Here is a 19,803-nt window from a genome sequence, read left to right as displayed (position 1 = left end):
ATATATTTAAATTCATGCGTTGCTATTTGTCAGATTGTCACGTCACATTGTTACAAAATGAAATTCAGAATAATAAGGACACCTGTTATATATTGTTATATGATATCGACATGTTCATATGATATAAAATTCATTGTTAAAAATGAAACTAAATTAAATTTGGAACGATAATATTCTACGGACAACAAAGGAAATCTATGTTCTATCACTTTATTATACTCAGCAATATTTTACACTTATTCCTAAAATGACAGAACTTAATTTACGCCCTTACGTCCCTTTCCATCTTTTATTTGTGCACGTAGAGCATGACAAAAGCTGTCTGAATGTGCTCGATTTTCAAAACAACACACCACAAAAATAATTATATTTCTCGTTATAATTAAAATGGAAGAATGATTCAAACGTCATTTATAACAGGAAGAGTAAGAATTTTTTTTAATTCAATAAAATTTTGCAAAATTTGAAGATTTATGTGTCCCCGAACCCCTTAAAGCATATGGCATCAAATAGGATCTATTCACTCTTAAATAAGTTTCGAATAAAATTACAACTTCCTTACACCAATCTATTCAATTTCTTCTTTTTTATTTTCTATTTCTTTAATTTTCTTTATATATTTTCTAAAATAAAGTTGGTATTATTTTACAAATCGATCCCAGCACTTTTCGAATATTTTTGGGTAACCAAATAAAAAAAATTCTCAAAAATTTTACATTTAAAGAATTCGTTGCAAATTCAAATTCCTGCATCTAAATTACCTTCATTTTCATTTTGGTCAGAAAGAAGCAGCTATCATTTTCGATTTAACTTCAAAATATGGATTCAAAATAATAAAATCCATTTAATATACTATTTGTCCTCTTAATCAGTGTGATAGAATCTGAAAGTGTCATTTATGTTATCTGCAGTTCCCAATTTTTCAAAACAAAAAATTTTCTCGGGCTTTGGAGATAGTTCACTTTTAACCATATTAAGATTTTTATGTTATTTCATTTTTCTACTTGATTAATGTAAATGTGTTTTGACTTTCTATATATTTAACATGCGTCATAATCATAACCCTCCAGTTTTGAAGCCGAGAATTTAGTAATATCATCCATTTCATAGCACGATACAACGTTTCAAATTTCATAATCCATAATTAATTGATAATTCTACCTTAAAACTTCTTGCAAGGTATGGCGAGCAGTTGCATCCCTTTCCTTACATAATGCATAAATTTCAATCTGAAGATAAACGTCAGATTCAATGAAATATTTTTTAAGTTCAAAAGATTTAATTCATTATACATACTTAATTAAAAACAAAAATTTGGTTCCCAATTTTTAACCAAATCCAATGAAATTAGACTAAAAATTCTCCACCAAACTCTCTACGGAGGAAAGTTGAAAGCAGGAACAATACTCATTGGCTGTGTATCCTTTTATTAAGGATAATGTCTCGCTTTTAAGGAAAAAGCCCGGAATATCCAAACCTATAGAACATATATCCTCCTAATTAGATGCCACATCTTTTTTGGACACTTATTATTATTCAGTTCTTAAAGATCATCATTAATTGAAGATTTTTTGATCCGATAATAAATTTATGTCAAGTTATACGTATACCAACTTTGATTAGAAAAATATCAAAAAATGTTATTCGACGCACTTTTCTGGCACTGTATTATAAGTAAAACAATTAAGGATAGGACATTTAAATTAAAGGCCTTGACAATTTGAAATCAATTGAAATTGGGATATATGATTAGTTACTTTAGCAATATTCAACGAAGTCATGTTAACATATTTCAGAATGTTCACTCTTTTTTCAACTTTTAATTTTCTCTTATGATTGAATTCTTTGTGTATGATATTTTCTGGCAATTGTTTGTTGCTAAGTTAAATCAAATTAAAATATTGTTTCTGATCTAAATAAACATTATTTTAGACTGGCCTTCATAATTTTAAGACGTGATGAAATAATGTCCCCAGCAGCAGATTCAAATTTCCATACCACATCAATTACCAAACTTTGAATCTTAAATAATAAATTTACTATGAACCAGTCCAACAAACATAACTCATTTAAGTGAAATTCTGTCTTCAGCCTGCTACGTTCCTATCCTGAAACTCAGACATCATCACTAAAGAATAACGATTGTCATTTTTTAAAATTTTATTTATTTATTTATTTCAACTCTTATAGGAGGAATTATAAATCCCCTTTTCCTCCACTTCCTCATGAATATACGGAATATGTTTGGTATTTGTTTCTAGCTTATCCCTGAATGTTGTATAAGGTGAATCCGATTGTCTTCTTGCATTTTTACTTTCTTATAGCGAAGTATAGAAAAAAATATTATAATCATCAAAAACTTAGAATACGAGATTTTGATAAACCTTCCTAAATTCCATAAACACATTTTTATAAAATTTTTGTCTGTCCGTTTATGATAAAAAGTAACTTAAAATTTGCTTTGAGCTAGACGGATGTAATTTGACATAACGCTTTACACCAAATATGTAGATTTCTATCAAATGTAGAGCAAAATCTATTCAGATCTAGCCTGTTCGTCCGGCTTTTGAATATAACTACTAAACAAATACGATAACTGCAAAAGGATGTGAGCTAGATGGATAAAATTCAATACACAGAATAAGTATCTGTACTGAAGTAGATACTAATTATGTCTACTACAGTACTAATTTGTAGACACCTATCAAATTTCGAGCCAAATCCATTGAGGGGTTGGCTGTCTTTCAGTCAACACTGAGAAAATTTTAACGTGATGACTAAAAAATGCAAAGAGTTAAATATATCAAATTATTGTGTGATTTTATGACTTTAAGTGTAGTTTTGCATCAAATTTTGGTTTCATTCGGTTGGGTAAAAACATGTAAATTCACCTTTATTAGAAAGTATGCGAGAAATTATTAAAGGGACAACACTTACTGGTTTAATCTCCGTGAATTAAAAACTACTATGAAAAAGAGAAGCCATGAACATCATCAAAACGAGGTCGTTTTGAAGACTGTACGTAAAGGAAGCGATAAAATGTACAATATCTGGATAATCATTAAGAGTTTTAAAAATTTAATGTGATGTTCTTCATGGTTTTTAATTCTATTCTTTTTAATTATTTATGTCTTGTTTTTGTTTTTCCTTTAATATAGGATGCTCACTATTTTATAAGGATCATATTTCAGGCCTTCAAAAAAAAAAATGTTCGTGCCTCTAGGGAGAAAAAGAAATTCAAATAGTAGATATCAGTATGCCTGTCGAGATGACGCCAGAGCTTGACATTCCTCTGAACCGTCAGTCAATGCAGATCTGTGTGGTTTGTCAAAAATGTTGAAAGCGTTTTTGTAAAATGTACAATTCTGAATTGAACGATTCAATGTTATTGAATGTTTTACCTTTGAGGTTTCATTCTGAATTAGATAATAATTCTTCATTAGATGTGCGAAAATTTTGCTTTCAGTGTGGAGAGTCATGAGTGAATGAGAGTATGAAACTGAATTAAATAATGTGCATCTAGAGATGGAGGACCTTAAGAAAGGTTGAATACCCACCCTCTATAATTGACGATGGTCTACTCAAAAAGGGTATCTAGAGGATAATATTTGCAAGAGAGTTCAAATATCAGAAAAAACCAATTCAGTTGTATCTGCATAAACTTGGGAAGATTCAGGAATTCTGTAACTGATTACATCGCGTGTTGAACGGGGACAAAAAAAATGACGCAGCGACTCAATTTTTACCATGCCAGAAGAAGGCTTAATTCTTGAATCAGACTTGACTAAATTTTGATATGACTAAAAATGGACCTTAAGCGTTATTGATCTTCTTTTTTCTTGGAAACATTTGTCACAAAAATGAAATCTTCGCTAATGGAAGATGCTGCTCTGTGTTTGCTGGAATATGACTTTTATTGTCCACTTCGGATACCTAGAAAGTGACAAAACCATTATAATCGAGATATATAAGTCTTGGTTGCAAAAGTTTTCAGATACTGTTTCGGAAATGGTATTAATAAAAAGAATACTGTCATGAATGTGCCGTTCCCTGTTCAAAATATAAAAAGGGTAAGTAATTTTGTTTTAGCAATCTTCCATAAACACATTTTATTATTAAATTTTTATAAGTATTATTTAGTGTTGTGTTTACTGTTATTATAGAGGTATTATATAAAAAATCTGTTAGATTCAAAACATCGTAAACAAGTTGGAAAAATGTCCACTACGCGATAAGTTGCCAGCCATTATACTTTAGCAACGTTTAATTCAGTACCAAATTAGGTAATATATCATCTGAAAAAATGTAAGTTTTGAAGCCCTACTATTTAAATGGCAAATATTCCTGTTGTCCAGTTATTCTTGTTGATCGCTATAGTGTTGCAGCATTTTAAACTCGAAATATTCTTAAAAAAACTTATTTCATAGTTTATCATATTCAGTTTAAAGGAGACACAAATCGCATCAGTAGGTGCATGTGAAACTTTCATATGCACCAATGACTGGAAGTGTTCTTTAGAAAATAAATTTACAAACCATTTTTAGTTTTTCCTAAGAAGTTTTAATGTCAAGAAATCGATTTTCAAATAAAAGTTTGCACTAAAAGTGCATTTCAGATATAAATATTACTCTAAAATTAATTTTTCAAGTAATAAGTAGTGTAAAATTTTTGGTTTTCTGTTAATTGTAATATGCCAGATATTAGTGAAATCGATATAGTTATTCTTTTAAAATTCTGTGGTTATTGGCTATTGAAAGTTTTCAATTATAATTTGTCTATTAACTTTCTTTAGTCTTTTTTTAAATTGTTTTGTGTTCTTAAATATCTTCCGCTACTTTAATAAACTATGTTTATAGGCTGGCACACTATATTTAAGCTCTATCACATTACGTAGTGAATGGAAGAATTAAATTCTGTGCACGGCAAATCGTTTTACCTACAGCTCTCAAATTGGGAAATCGATGTTTTTTTGGGTAATAGATGCTACTTTTATTGAAATTAATTTCGACCTTCGTTGTTTGAAATAAAATTCTTCTCATGAATATTTTATACCTATACTTTTGAGTAAAATGCGAAGCATTTCTATAAAAAGAAAAAAATCAAAATAATAGTTGTAGAATAGTTCACGTTATCCAGTAAAAGATCGTTTTTCCAATTTCAAGATCATTTTTCCTATTTCATTGAAAAGGTGAAATTTTTAATCTTAATTCATTTGCAGCCAAGCGATTATGAGCGACAAGACAGTTAACGTGTTAAAGTTGAAAATGAGAGTAAATGAGTTAAAAAAAACCCCATTCATTCCTTATTTATTGAATTTTAAAACTCAAAAGTGCTTTTATTTTTTAAATCTAAAGACATTTTAGAATATGTCTTGTAGGAAGGAGTACATTCGTAAATATTTATCATCATACATAATGAATATATACCGTTTCTTATTTTCTCAACAATTAATATTGATGATTTAGTTTTACTTGATAAACTGTGTTCCGAATTTTCCCTATAAACTAAATATTTCATTCTACTGAAAATTTATAAGTATTATAAGAATAAGGTATAAGAATTTAATCCCTAAGAAATTCTTTCAAGGGTACCCAAGATTCTCTTTCTAAAATCAGCACTTGTTAAAGAAATCCTATAAATCTTTTGATGAAAACAGCAAGAAGAAATTTTCTTTCACTTGTGATCAAGTCACTTCTGAACTTTCTTGCTGTTGTGATCTGATGCGAAACGTTTGACCTTTAGCTCTGTGCAAACCATTCCCTCCCGAGGAAAAACGGATATTAATTCCAGATTTGTCTGTTCACCACCACATCTTCAAAACTTCTTTATATATATAATATATAAATCGGAAATACACGAATTACTTGCATATTATTTATGGAATTCGAATTTTCATGCTCCAATTTAAGATGAAAATATATTTTAATACAATATTTTCATCTGACGGCTCGAATTAAAACATATGTAATATATTTAATTAAAATTAAAAATATTAATACTATGTTGTAGTAATATGTCTATTTTGAAACCTGCACGTTTAGAAAGTTAGCGCATAACTCTCCTAAAATTTCACTTCATTCATTTTTCTGCACATCTGGCAAGCGCGTTTTGTCACTAATGAAAGCATTGCTTCATGCAACTAAAGACGTATAACTACAAATATTCAAAGCATGTATTTAGAAGATAAAAGAAAACAAATGATTAAAATGCAGTACACGAAATTCGCTACCATGATAAAATTTAAAGGAAAAAATATAGAGGATTTGATAAAAGCTTGTGAAAAATTAGATTTAAATTTAGGTTTTTAAAATTGTTGATTTGAAGCAATTGTTCCTATTTTGATTTGTTCTGATTCCGATTTGTTCCTTATATTATCGTTTTACTTAGAAAGGACAGAGCATTTGGTTTGATGCTAAGCACAGGAAGCAGAATTGAAAGTGGATTTTAAAACTTTATGCAATCTAATGTATTGATGGATTTCAGTTCCCGTTTTAAAATTTCGATATATTTGTTTTTGGCAAACACCATATCTTAATGATACTGATTAATCACAACTAGGGATTCCAATACCGGGATACCGAATACCGGTATTTTGAGCCATTTGTATGATTTTGTAATACCGGTATTCACAAGTTTAAATACCGGTTTTTCGGTATTTACTAGAAATTTTTAAGGGGGTCTGGGACACAAAAATCGTCAAATTTTCGATTATTTTTTTTAGCTGAAAAAATTTTGCATTCTTTTCTGCTTAAAATAACATTTAAATCATGTTTCTGTCTTAATTAGAACGAGATATATCATAATTTTTGTTGACCATTGCTTTGAAATTCCAACTGTCAGAAAGGCGTTGCCATGGCAACTTCATCTCTTTAAATGTAAACAGACATTTCCCGGCACTGTTTTAGCTTAATTTTTGATTTTTTTTGAAATAAATTTTTAAAGAATTTATTTTAAATCCTAGATTTAGTTTGTATACAACTCAACTCCTTCAATAATGAAGTGAAACGAAGAGATTCAGTGTTTATTAGAACCTCTGTGTTTACATTTCATGAGACAAAGTGCTTTTTAATTTTCTGCTCTAAAGTTTGTTTTCTTAATTGTAAATGTAAAATTAAATTAAAATAAACACTTGTGAGGAAGGGAGGCGTCTCTTATGCATCTGGAAGCTTTTAAATGTATTTAAATAGTTTTAATTCTTATAAAGTTTATTTTTAAACTTGAAACGCATTTTTAACCATGTTGCGTTTTTTCATTATTTGTTGTGATCAAATTGATATAAGTCCAGATCATATAAAGATAGAGGTCTGAAATTTGAAACACATACTTTTCAAACTGTTTGCCTTAATTTTGATGCAGCAAATTAAAAAAAACATTGTTACTTTTCAAGATATGAATTTTTTTAAAAAAAGTACCCAAGATTTTTTCAAAATTTTCATTCAAATTTTTTAATTTTTTTTTTATATTAATATTTTTTTAAATTGCCGAATCAAAATGAAAGAATATATATTTGTGTTTGATTTAATGAAAAAGTTTTGAAAATTGATCAAAAATATTTTGAGTTATATCGATTTAAAACAACGTCACTTTTTTTTAAAAAAAATTAAATTTTAAGTTTAAAAAAAAAATTTGAAAATTTTTGCGTTGTGATTTTGCTTATTAATAAGATGGTTGATCAGTACAAAAAATTTCAAAATTTTAAATTAATTAATAAATTTTTTTCAAAATGTGTAAACCTTAAAATGGTCTCCACTATATGTTCAAGGATCGCCAACATAGCAAAATAGTATACTTTTTTGTGTTTATGTTTCCCTAATGGGCGAAATTAATTAGCTAATGGATGGTTTAATTAATTGCTTAAATCTAAATCAGCGAAACATGGATTATCCCTGAAAGAAGATATTGTAACCATAACTACTGATGGAGCAACAGTTAGGAAAAAAGTTGGAAAGTTGATTATTGCAAATCAGGTGCAATTGTGCTATGCTATTGGTACAATTGTGCTATGCTCATGGAATTCAATTAGAAGCAATAGATGTATTGTACTAAAAAAAAAAAAAGAACGGAAGAATCCAAATACTGTGCATATAGAAACTTCGAATTCCAACTTTAAGAGAGTAAGGGTAAGAGTGATATTGACAATGAAGATAATGACAATATAATTGTTGAAGAAGATATTGATAGTGAGGATGAAATATTAACCCATCAAGAATTGCTTCTTATAATTTATGAAGTTCGAAAAATCGTTAAGATATTTAAACGTTCTCTTATAAAAAATGACATATTACTAAAATATATACTAACTGAAAATAAAACAGAATATATGTTATAATTAGATTCTAAAACACGTTGGAAAAGTTTACTCCTAATAATGGAATGATTTTTGAAATTGAGAAATCCTATCCAAAAAGCAATAATCGACTTAATTCTGTAAATTAATTTTTCAGATAGTGAATTCGACTTAATATCCAGAACTGTATCAGTTCTACTTCCAAAAAAACTGACTATTGAGACATTATGTCGGAGAGATTCTAATTTATTAACAGCTCATACAACAATAAATTTTAGGTTGCAGTCACAGAAAGAACAGCACGTATCACTATCTGAAGAATTATATATTACATTGAAAAATCGCACAGAAGACAGGCATACCGAAATAGAAAATGTCTTATGGTATTTACATAATTATAATTATTTTAAAAATGAAAATGAAAAAGAAGAAAACAAAATAACCAATTCAATCTGATTCAGTTTATAGTAAATTTTCTTAAAATGTTTTACCCACAAACCTATCCATATTTAGAATTCGATTCAGTTATCGAAGATCAGGATGATACTAATGTCGATAGTGAAAAGGAATTGCCTCTTGATCAAAAATTAGAATTAGCGATAAATAAAGAAAAATTCAACGAACCAAAATACAATACAGAAATCAGCTATATCCAAAACCATCCGACGAGAAATCTATTTATTTGAAGATGAGGGATTTAGAGGTAAATACTTGGAAAAAGTATATCGCGCATCGCTAACAGTACCGCCAACTAGCGTAGATGCCGAACGAGCGTTTTCGACAGCTGTTAATTTTTACACAAAATTACTTTTCTGGCTTAATGACAGTATAATTAATGCATTATATTTTATAAGATGACATTTCAAAAATTTGTAATAGTACCACAGACTGAATAGTGATATTGACACTTTTTTTTGTTCTTTGTATACTGTTTGTTCCTTTACTTTTTTGTTATTATTTATATACTGTTATAATTTATAAGTTACAAATTATTTTTGTGATATTTACCCTCTCTAATAAAACTGGCAAATAAAACGAAGAAACACCTGTGTTTTCTTTCTTTTTCCAAAATTTCTAATACCGGTATTAAAACCGTTATCCCGGTCTTAAGATCTAAAAAATACCGAATACCGGTATTGAAATTTTGGTTCGGTATTGCAATCCCTAATCACAACAGCTACATTTGGCACTTATCACTGTATTTGTAAGTTGTGCCGAAATATAAATTTCTAGTAAATTTAATACGCATGTTTCTACAATTACCTTCCAAACAATTAATGCAGTCTTTTCGTTACAGCTCATGTCTTCTCAAATGGAATTCTCAATGGAAGCACATAATTCATATCCAGCCATCAAGTCACGCTCAAGTCATTTCAAGTTGCCTCGTTCAATCGTCGAATGTCATGGTATATTTCCAAGCTGCCGACTCATATGACAACAAGCTGCCGATTCATATAATGAATAAAACAAATGGATTATGAAAAAGAAAATGGAGCGCGGGACGCTTATTTAAGCATGCCATTTCCACTAGAACTTTGCTGTATAAAGTAAGATCTGATGATTTTAGAATATTTGCTTATCAGAAAGGGCTGTAAGACATTTAGGCGATAAATCTTTCTTATTTATTTAGATTACTTTGGGATATGATTTGATGCATCTTAAAATTTTTTCGAATAGTTAAAATCTGAATAATTGTAATTAGAAAAGCTCCAAAATAGCAAAAAATGAACATCTTGCAAGATAAAACGATGTGTCCAAGAACTATTTCACTGCCATCGAAAATTCAATATTATATAAACGATGAGTAACTGAACCTTTTTGGTAGATTTTTCAAATTAATTTAAATTCGTAAGTTATTAATTAATGAACTTCATTTCCAGTTCTTAAAGAAGTCTCAAAATAGGATGCCATCTAATTAGGATGCTAAATAAATTCAGAGAAAAAAAGGTTAATAAAGGTAGTTTTGATTAACAAGCAAAATTATTTTTCCTATTTTTATCATGGACATATGGAGATCATTTAAATGCAATTTTCTATGAGATGCAGTGTATGGTAACGATCATTTGCATCTTTAAATAAGGAAAGATGCATATCATTAAGTATGTTATTTAAAACAGTGATAGAATAATTCACTGTCAGCGGTTTGTTTTTCGCTAAACAATACACGTCTTTAAACAATTGCCAGGAAGACAAAGGGAGAGAGATTTTGGAAAGGCATGCAAAGGAATATTTGAGAGCTATTTTATATAAAAAGCAACAGAATTTGTGAAAAGTAATTTGGTCGTCTGTCGTTTAAGAGATTGAAATTGTTAAGAGTTCTTTATCAATTCTGAAAAATTTAATATGTATAGCTATACTACATTAGGAGTGAATGTTTTGGGTTTTCTAGGACGTGTAGATAATTAGAAAATCTCTTTATTTTTTTCACATACAATTGATTTAATCTTTGTCTGTCCTCAAAACGAAAAAAAAAAAATTTAGATGCAAATATAATTGTATCGTAGAAATCAGTACAGAATGGACGGTAGTGGCACAAATTTTCTCCCAATTCTATTTTTCTATAAATACAATTTTATTGCGTTAGAGACATCAAAGCATCGCTGTAGGTTATCGCTACCCTAAAATCATGCTAATTAACTTTTAGAATTGTATGTTGCACTGAGTGACGTTGTTGCTGCTGTATATGAAATTTCTTTCCTAGATTTCAATGCGTGGATTAAAAACTATAAAATCCATTGACTTAGAATAGTGGCAGGGGATTTTATAATGAATGTCACTGGTATTCATAGTAGGTAAAGAGTGGAAACTGTGCTGGATTGGAAAGGCCTATGGGTTTGTTCGCTGTTAAAATTATGATCCATTGTATTGTAAGTAATGTATGCTATTTTAACTGTGTGGGTCACTGTGATGTAGGAAACGTGTTGTAATTGTGTGGGTCGTGGTGAAAAGGATAATGCTGATGGTAGTGGATTTGTGGGTGTTTTGGTGGAGTTAGTAATACTTATGATAGTGAAAGCGGGTATCCTAGTTGATTTCGTCATGCATGTAATGTTAGAACAGTGGGATTCGTAGTTGAATGGGTAATGTGTGTAGTATTGGAACTATTGCGGTCGTGGTGGAGTGCATAACTGCATGTGGTGTTGGAATTTCGCTTGTCGTGGTGGTGTGGGTAATGAGTGTATGTGGTTTACGGATTTGGAGTGCCGTTGTGATGTGGGTAATGAGTGTATATGGTGTTGGAATTTCGAGTGTCGTGGCGGAATGGGTGAGACATATTGGAATTATGAATTAGAGTGGGGGGGAGTGGGTTTATGTGTGTATGGTGGCGAAAATTCGGGTATTGTGGTGAAGTGGGTAAGTGTGTGTGTGTGTGTTGCTGAAAATTCGTGTATTGTGGCGGTGTGGGTAATGAATAGGACTGTATTAGCTGGTATTTCGCAGTAAAAAATATTGGGAATGTCAGAAAGGGGTTATTATTGTGAGTTGTGCTGAGAGAGAGTAGAAGCGTTTGGTAGGTGGAGGGTCAGAGTACAGAAGCGTTTTGTGAGATAATTATTTTATGTCTTGGCAATGTCCTAATTTAAGGACGAAATGTCATAATTAAGTTTTGTTTGAAAAATTATGTGAAAGAAATGTTTTTAGGGTTAATTTGATAAACTCTTGTAAATCAAAGCTTGTTACGCGAAATTTTCTTCCCTTTGCCAAAGAAAAAAAAAAATACACCACTACACCCCTGAAGGAATTTTCATTTATTTACGGGATCTGAAAATTTGGGTCGTAGGAACAGTTTAGCGAACTTTTTTTTTCTTTATAATTTGTTACTTCGATGTTAAAATTCGAAATTCAGTGAATATTTCATTCATTCATTTATGATTAAACTAGATATTTCAAACGGATATGTCTTTTGTATGGGTAAAAATAAGAATTAATTGGAAGTGAATCATTTAAGAATGCCTCCATGATGGTCTCGAAAATGAAAAATGCCTGCAATATTTTCGGAATGATACGTTTTTATAAAAAATCAGATTATAAAGCCTAAACTTAAATGGTTATTTAAATGTCAATTTTACTTAATAGAATCTTTCATATTAGAGAAGTTAGGAGAATCTCAAGTTTAGTTAGGATTTAACACGGATTTTAGAGTTGTATTCAGCAATCTACATAGTTTAATGTCTTAATTTTTCTACTTTAGAAAGCTTGGCCCAAGCATTCTATACCAATCATAGATTAAAATCTTTTAATTTCATGGTTTTATATAAAACTTTAGGAATCTTAATCTGTCCTGTCTAATATTGAACAAATTTGTTTTCGGAAATCCCTAGTATTCGAATGCTCGTTTATAGACAAATGAAGCCCGGCAGCTTAGAGGAAGTCCTTTCAAAGTTTTTGAATTATTAAAAAATAAACCCTTGAATGATCTTTCTCTATATTTTAAAACATTTCCTAAATTTAATATAGACAGTTTTTGTTCAGCATATAAAACAAAGTATTTTCCAGGTACAAAAGTATCAGTATTATGCAAAACAAATTTTGTGTATTTATATAAATCTACAATATATTTCATATGTCAAGGCCATTTGATGCATCAGATTCTAATAAGTCAGTTTTATCCTTCCGATAGATGCAGTAAATTTCAGTAAAAAGTAAATACAGACATGTATATTATGAGATAAATTTCTACTTAATAGAATGAAAATGTAAAGCCACTCTGTATAATAGTTGCTTCTCATCTCAAAAGTGTACCATTTTTTGAGCGCTTTTCTTTCTTATTTCTTACAATATGATTATAGCTACAATGTTAGAAAGTGTGCTGATATCTACCAATGAAATGTCTAATTGTTGCAAATCTCAAACTTTTACCAAGAATCTCGATGGAAAACTGAATGAATCTACAAAGAATTGTACATTGAGCGGAAATAAGACAGAGCGCTTCACAGACTTTTCCCCAAGAGAATTAGCTTTATGTTTAATAGCTAAGTACGAAATCCAAAAAAATCCATAAGTAAGAGTAAAAATTTAGCTGACTAGAGTGATAGTTCACAGCTCTAAAGGAAACATTGCTGTAGATAAGAGAAAAAACTTCTCTATAATTATCAGCTTTGATCTTGGATTGGATGTCACAAATGTAAGATAAACCATGTTTGCATTTCCTCCAATATTGATAATACAATCTTGAATTTAAATAGGAGCTCACATTAAATCGGATGAAGTTAAAAACCTTTCATGGGAATTTTTTTAAGCAATGAATTTCGATTCGATATCAGAGAATAATTAATGATTTTGGGTTCTAAAAATCAATAAAAAATATTGACAGGAATGGTTAATGATTATTGGATATCAAATAGCAGCGATCTGTTATTTTTGAATGATGAATGCTTTTTTCTGTTCTTTTAAATATCCATGTATTTTCAGTAACCGGAAATTAAGATTAAGGGATCGTTTTCAGAACCCGAATCTTATCTTTCCTTTGTTTTTCAGCTGTTTTAACTCCAGAAATGATTCTAACCTAACGGTTATCAATTTCTTCTATTAACGGTTTTCTATCTTGAGTTCGTTCATTTGGAATCAGAAATTCCAGTATTTCTTTTATGGAATTTGTATGAAATTTATTCTTGAAATAATCTCAAGAGCCGTAAATTTTTGACCCGATCTCATTTTGGTCTCGAAATATTATCACTCAAATACAAAATTAAGCGCTTATCTCATTCTTTCTACTTAATTTCTGATAAATATCCATCTATAGCAGACATTATGCCACATTCCAATTCGCGATTCGACACAATTTCGAACATCGATGTCATAAAAGAACCATGTATTTATTAACGTATCATAAATAAAAACAGTAATTGTATCGAAAGCGTATCTGCACATTAAGATGGAATTACTTTTATATAAGGGTGGATTTGTTGGTTGTATCCAAATCGTGCATCGAAACTGGAATGGGTCAGTTCTCAAGTATATGGACAAATATTTGATTCGTTTTAATGAACTCGTATATGTTGATTAATTTTAATGAACTGAGCTATGGTAATTTGATAAACGTAAAGCCAGAATGAATTTTCCTTAAATGTAGATGCCTAGGAAGCATCTGAGTTTATTTAAAATAATTCCGAAACAAAATCGTGTTAATTTTTATCGTGTTTGACGGCAAAACGAATATTATGATTTTAACTGGAATGAAATGATTTCATTTTCTTTAAGGAAATGATCAATCCCTAAAGCAGCAACAAAAATGAGATGAAGCATTAAACGATTGCTATCAATTCAATTTTTAAATCCAATAAAATCCATTTTAGATGATTTATTTAGCTACTAATCTACATAAAATGTTGAATTCTCAACTGTAAGGAAATATTTCAATGAAATCCTTTTATTTGATAAATTGTTCATTCTTTTCAATTTTTGTTTTTCAAAATTACATTTTATTCCAATTTTATGAAATCGAAAATTTTTAAAATGCATTACAATCATATCCTGAAACTGTCTGAATGAATAATTAACATTTATTTCCTGATGTCACAGCTGTTTTTTTTCCCCAAGGATTCCAGAATTGATTGATCTGTCTTGTGCAATCTATGACCGAGGTATCCTGTACACCTGGGACATTCTCAAGCAATTGTGGATAAATAAGTATAAAAAGGTCAACTTGCCATGAATTCTTCACAAACTTCAAACCAAATGAAACTCTAAAGCAGTCTTCAGAAAGGAATGGATTTCGTCATAAAATACACCTTATTTTTTATTTATAAGACTCTTCAAAAGTGATCTAATAAATCATGAAATTTCTAGATATTCAGATGATAGTTGATCTATTGAACTATCTAAACTAACTCTGTAAAAGAAAAAAAATCTATTATTTCTTTTATCTGTTATTTCGTTCACTTGTCATAGACAAGCTCGCTGATGAAGTCAGCGATAGAAAAGAAATATTGCTGACTTAACTCAAAATCTTCCTGAAAATGAATAGCATGCACAAATAAAACAATGTTGAGCTTCTGAATAGCTTACATATTTCCAACTCCTTTATATAGTTTTTACATTTTAAAATGTTAAAAATATGTATTGATCTGCTTTGTTAATGAAATTCGCATAGAATTTAGAAGAAATAACAGGAGAAAAAAAATTGTTTGGAAATAAGTAATCAAGAATATTTAATTTCTGAGTAACACTCAGGGAAACGGAACAAACCGAGTTAGAATAAGCATTAAAGTCTTGAGTCTTTGATATCAAACTTTTTATTACAGGAATTGAAATCTATACAGTTCGAAAATTTTAAACATTCTTTCTTAGATTTACTTTGGAAGTAATTTTTCTTCAGATATTTCCCTACGACTAAGACTATAAACGAACTTCTACTGTGTGAAGATGCAGAAGTATCAATTTTATACTATATTATCACTTTCAGTGTTTGATATTACCTTTCTTCTTAACTACTTGCAACGTACGACATATTATGAAAATTGACATTGATTTGCTCTACAAAATTTGACTGGTTAACATTCCTGCTTATAGATGCATTTTATTCAATCGCTTCGATCAAAAAAACACACCTGGATATATGCAGTACCATAAATTTTTTTTGGTATATAAAAATAAGCATGCTTCCATTATGTAGGATTGAAGCTAATAAATAATCCGTATATTTACATAATTAGGGAATAAATGCCATGTACCGTACTTTGTTTCAAATATTTGGCCTGAACAATCCTTCAAATGTTGCAAGAAAAGAAAATTAGAATGCACGTCTCTGCATTTATGCTCAAGTCGAATCTAACGTCAATGAACCCATAGTTATATGGATTCATCAGCGTTTGCTGATTATTATGCTGCAAAGAAAAACGATTCACACGTTGCTACTGATTTCTTAAATTCAGACACTATTTTCAGTTTTAGACCAATCTTAGTTCGAGGCCAGATTTCCAAGATGTGCAGAAAATATTTAATCTCGAATACAAAGACGATTCTAAAGTTCAAGGACTTGGTAAGTTGAAATTCATTAGTGCCAAATCAAAAATGTTAAACCGAAAATGAAAATATTTGTCATTTAAAGAAAATGTGTATTCATACGCACTTATCGCTTGCACTGCATTTTACTTTTGCTTTGATCTGATACATGCAGAGGCCACGGAAATAGATTAATCTTAATAGAAATATTTAGTGATTAAATAAATTTTACTATAATTTAAAATATTTAAGAGAAGAGTTTCAATTCCATATTTTGATACACCAGAAACGGATTTTTAAAACAATTATCTAATGTAGTCATTGGTATTGATACTGAAACCTTGTTTTTTGATAAATTTGTGTATAGTTAACTTCGACAAATCACTGCTCTTCCTACATTGTTTTTCGTTCATTAAAACGAATACATTCAATTTAAGTTGCATTAATTAACATATTCTTTTCAGATAATGGTGGAACAAGTTTAGAATAAGATGGATTTGTCTCAACATTGCTAAGAAATGATCTTATATCGACATCAAGACTTTGGAGTTCATGGCTCTTACATGTATATCAATGGAAAAACATCGAACAGTATTTTTTGCTGACAGCTTGGGAACTTATAAATTATAACTCTTGCAAAATCTATTAAGATGTTTTACTACTAATTATAAACTCGACTTGGCAGCCGAGGGAAATGCAATTTACCTTTATTTAAAACTATGTGCACTGATTTTTTTTTAAAAAAAAATCTTATTTTACATTGCTTTGATCCGAAACGTTGCAGGTGAGGAGAAAATTCGACTTCCTAAACTTAAAAGGTAAATCTCGTTTAAATACGCAACTGTGACCATTGCCGATGTTTATCACGAAATGGAAGCATATCTCCGGCTTTCATACTATCTTTTAAAATAATGACTACCTACAAAGACTGGAATTGAATGCTTTTTTTTTTCATGCTCTGAAATGGCACTTCACAAAATATTTTATTTTCAAACTATTGCTACGAATGATTAAACTGAAATTTCAAGTGAATGTTTAGCGTTTAAATTAATATCTATTTTTAAACTCTATTGATCAAAACTTTTGTCTTAAATAACTAAACGAAATATGTTGGAGACTAATTCACGGCTTTTGTATAAGCAAGTTCAATAAGTCTGTTTCGATACAGTTTTTCAGCATTTTAAGAACATATATTTTATTCTGCTTTTAGCTTTAATCTCATATTTTCAAGCTTTCTCGTGACTCACTCTCTGAGGCTGAGTTTAGCTGATCAAATTCGTAATGAGTTGTTAAAAATTGGACGATCATATTGGTAAGAATCGATATTGCTAAAATTCTTCAAATAAAAAGTCATGATAAATAGTATTTAAATATTTCCTTCGTCTTTGCTTCCAAATTATTAAAATAAATTATTATCCAGCTAATCTACTTTTGTATACAATACTAATATTTTCAGTTTATATGTGAGCGCTAACAATCAACTGAAATGTCCAAAGTACAGGAACTCGAATTACTTCTAGTTTTATTCCTTGAGATTATTTTAATTTCTAAAAATATATTGTATTCTAAGTAAGTTTTGGGCTTGCATTTTTAAAATGCAGATTTATCCCTTTGAAAAAGCTAGTGTCAGAATGACTGTCATTCTTTTCATTGGAGCTTTTGATATTTACATTCATTCATTGTCGTATATGGTTGCCAGTATGTTCCTATCACTTAAAATTGTGATAAAACAATAGTCTTGAATTTTGATAATTTTGTGAATGTATGTGTATTATTGCTGTTATATTGATATTCTATAAATTCACTCAATTCTCATAGAATTGGGGGAAAACTTTTTTTTTCCAATTTCAACTAAATGATTTGATTTGTAAAACTAGAAATAGTCGATTATCTTAAAAATCTCATATACTATAGCATAGCTTTGTAAAGAATGCCTAATTTATGTAAGAAATTATTCCTTATATTTGCATATTTGTCGGAAAAGTAATTTCAGTCTTGTGTGTTTATCTTATTTACTGTTCAGAATTTATGTTCAAAGAACTTGCCATCCATATTTTAAGAATCAAAGTTACTAAAATTTTAAGCCATTTATTTGCTTTTAATAATGAATTTTTTCATATCACAAACATTAAGTCTGAATTCTTAATGATTAATGCTCTAAAATAAAATGTGTTGACGATAATTGATAGTCTTTGCTGAAATGATGATGAAAAATATTGATACTTCTGCGCACCTTTTGTAAATGGATACGGAGAGAATTGGATAAATAAATGTTTTAATTTTAATTGTTCAAAAGAGCTGGATATACAGAAATGAAAGAGTTTGAAAAAGGGAACGACCTCAAAAATGAATCATTACTTTTTATTGCATTGTGTCATTATATAGATTGTGCTATGATATATTAATAATAGCTTTGAAAAAAACATTCAATAAATCAGTGTTAAAAGGAATCTGAGGATAAAGTTTGTTAAAGAAAGAATAAGATAGAAAGTTTATTTCCAACAGTAAATTCTATGATGCGACATATTTGTTACAAATAATTGACATCTGGAAGCTTTATAATATCTCACAAAAAAAAACTACATTGATGTTGTGTCTGAATTAAATTGTATATTTTAGAATTAGGAAATATTTTTAATTATGTGATTAGTATTGTACACGTGATTGAGTTTTGCGATAGAATGGCTATTCCTTACCTCGATGTTCTGGAACATTTAAATCTAAAATCACATAGTTTAAGATATTAAATTATAACCATCAAACAATAACGTGCAATATAATTTAAATTTCTGCATTAACACTTAAATTTCAGCTATTTCTTAAATACTTATTCATAATTACTTAAGCAAAATATATCGTCAAATCACACCTCCATTTGTTGCATCCATTACAAATTCTTTTTTATAATATCCTTTATTGCTTAGTTTGCTATAAAAAAATAGATGAGCATAATGTTTTTAGAAGCGAAATCTAAGCATAATTTTTTGTAATTATCCTTAAAGTTTAAAATTCTGATAACTTAGAAATGCATTGAAAAATATGTAAGGAATTTGAAAGCTCTTCTTCGGTGGTTTTCAAACAAAGGATGACTGATGGCTGTGCTAGCCAGTCAATCAGAAATCCATCGGATTAAGAAAAAGCATTTGATCGCCATGCCTGATCAACATGGTGATGAATATGCTTTAAAAGAATCTTTAAAATTTCCCAAAACTACAGTAGGGAATATAATTACATATGGATAGCGTTTTTGTATATGAAATATTTTGGAAATCTGGATACCACTGCCTAACTTTCAATCATGTTATTGAAACATGTCATAATATGCTAGACCTATTAGAATGGATGCAATAAATGACAAAAGCTTAATTTTTCTTTAATATAACTTTAATGTCTAATAATACTATTAAATTTAATAATTTTGACATACGTTTTTATTAATGTCTTAAATTAGTATTTGATTAACTTAAATTTTTAGTCTAATTCATTTATCATTATGGATCTTGACGTCGATTTCTCCCACTTCTAGATTACACCCCTCGTAAAAAATTGAAAGTCAGCTAAACGAATCAATC

The sequence above is a fragment of the Argiope bruennichi genome, chromosome 7 (genome assembly GCF_947563725.1).
Source record: "Argiope bruennichi chromosome 7, qqArgBrue1.1, whole genome shotgun sequence".
In the NCBI taxonomy this organism is placed as follows: domain Eukaryota; kingdom Metazoa; phylum Arthropoda; class Arachnida; order Araneae; family Araneidae; genus Argiope; species Argiope bruennichi.
Note: the sequence above shows the minus strand (reverse complement) of the source record.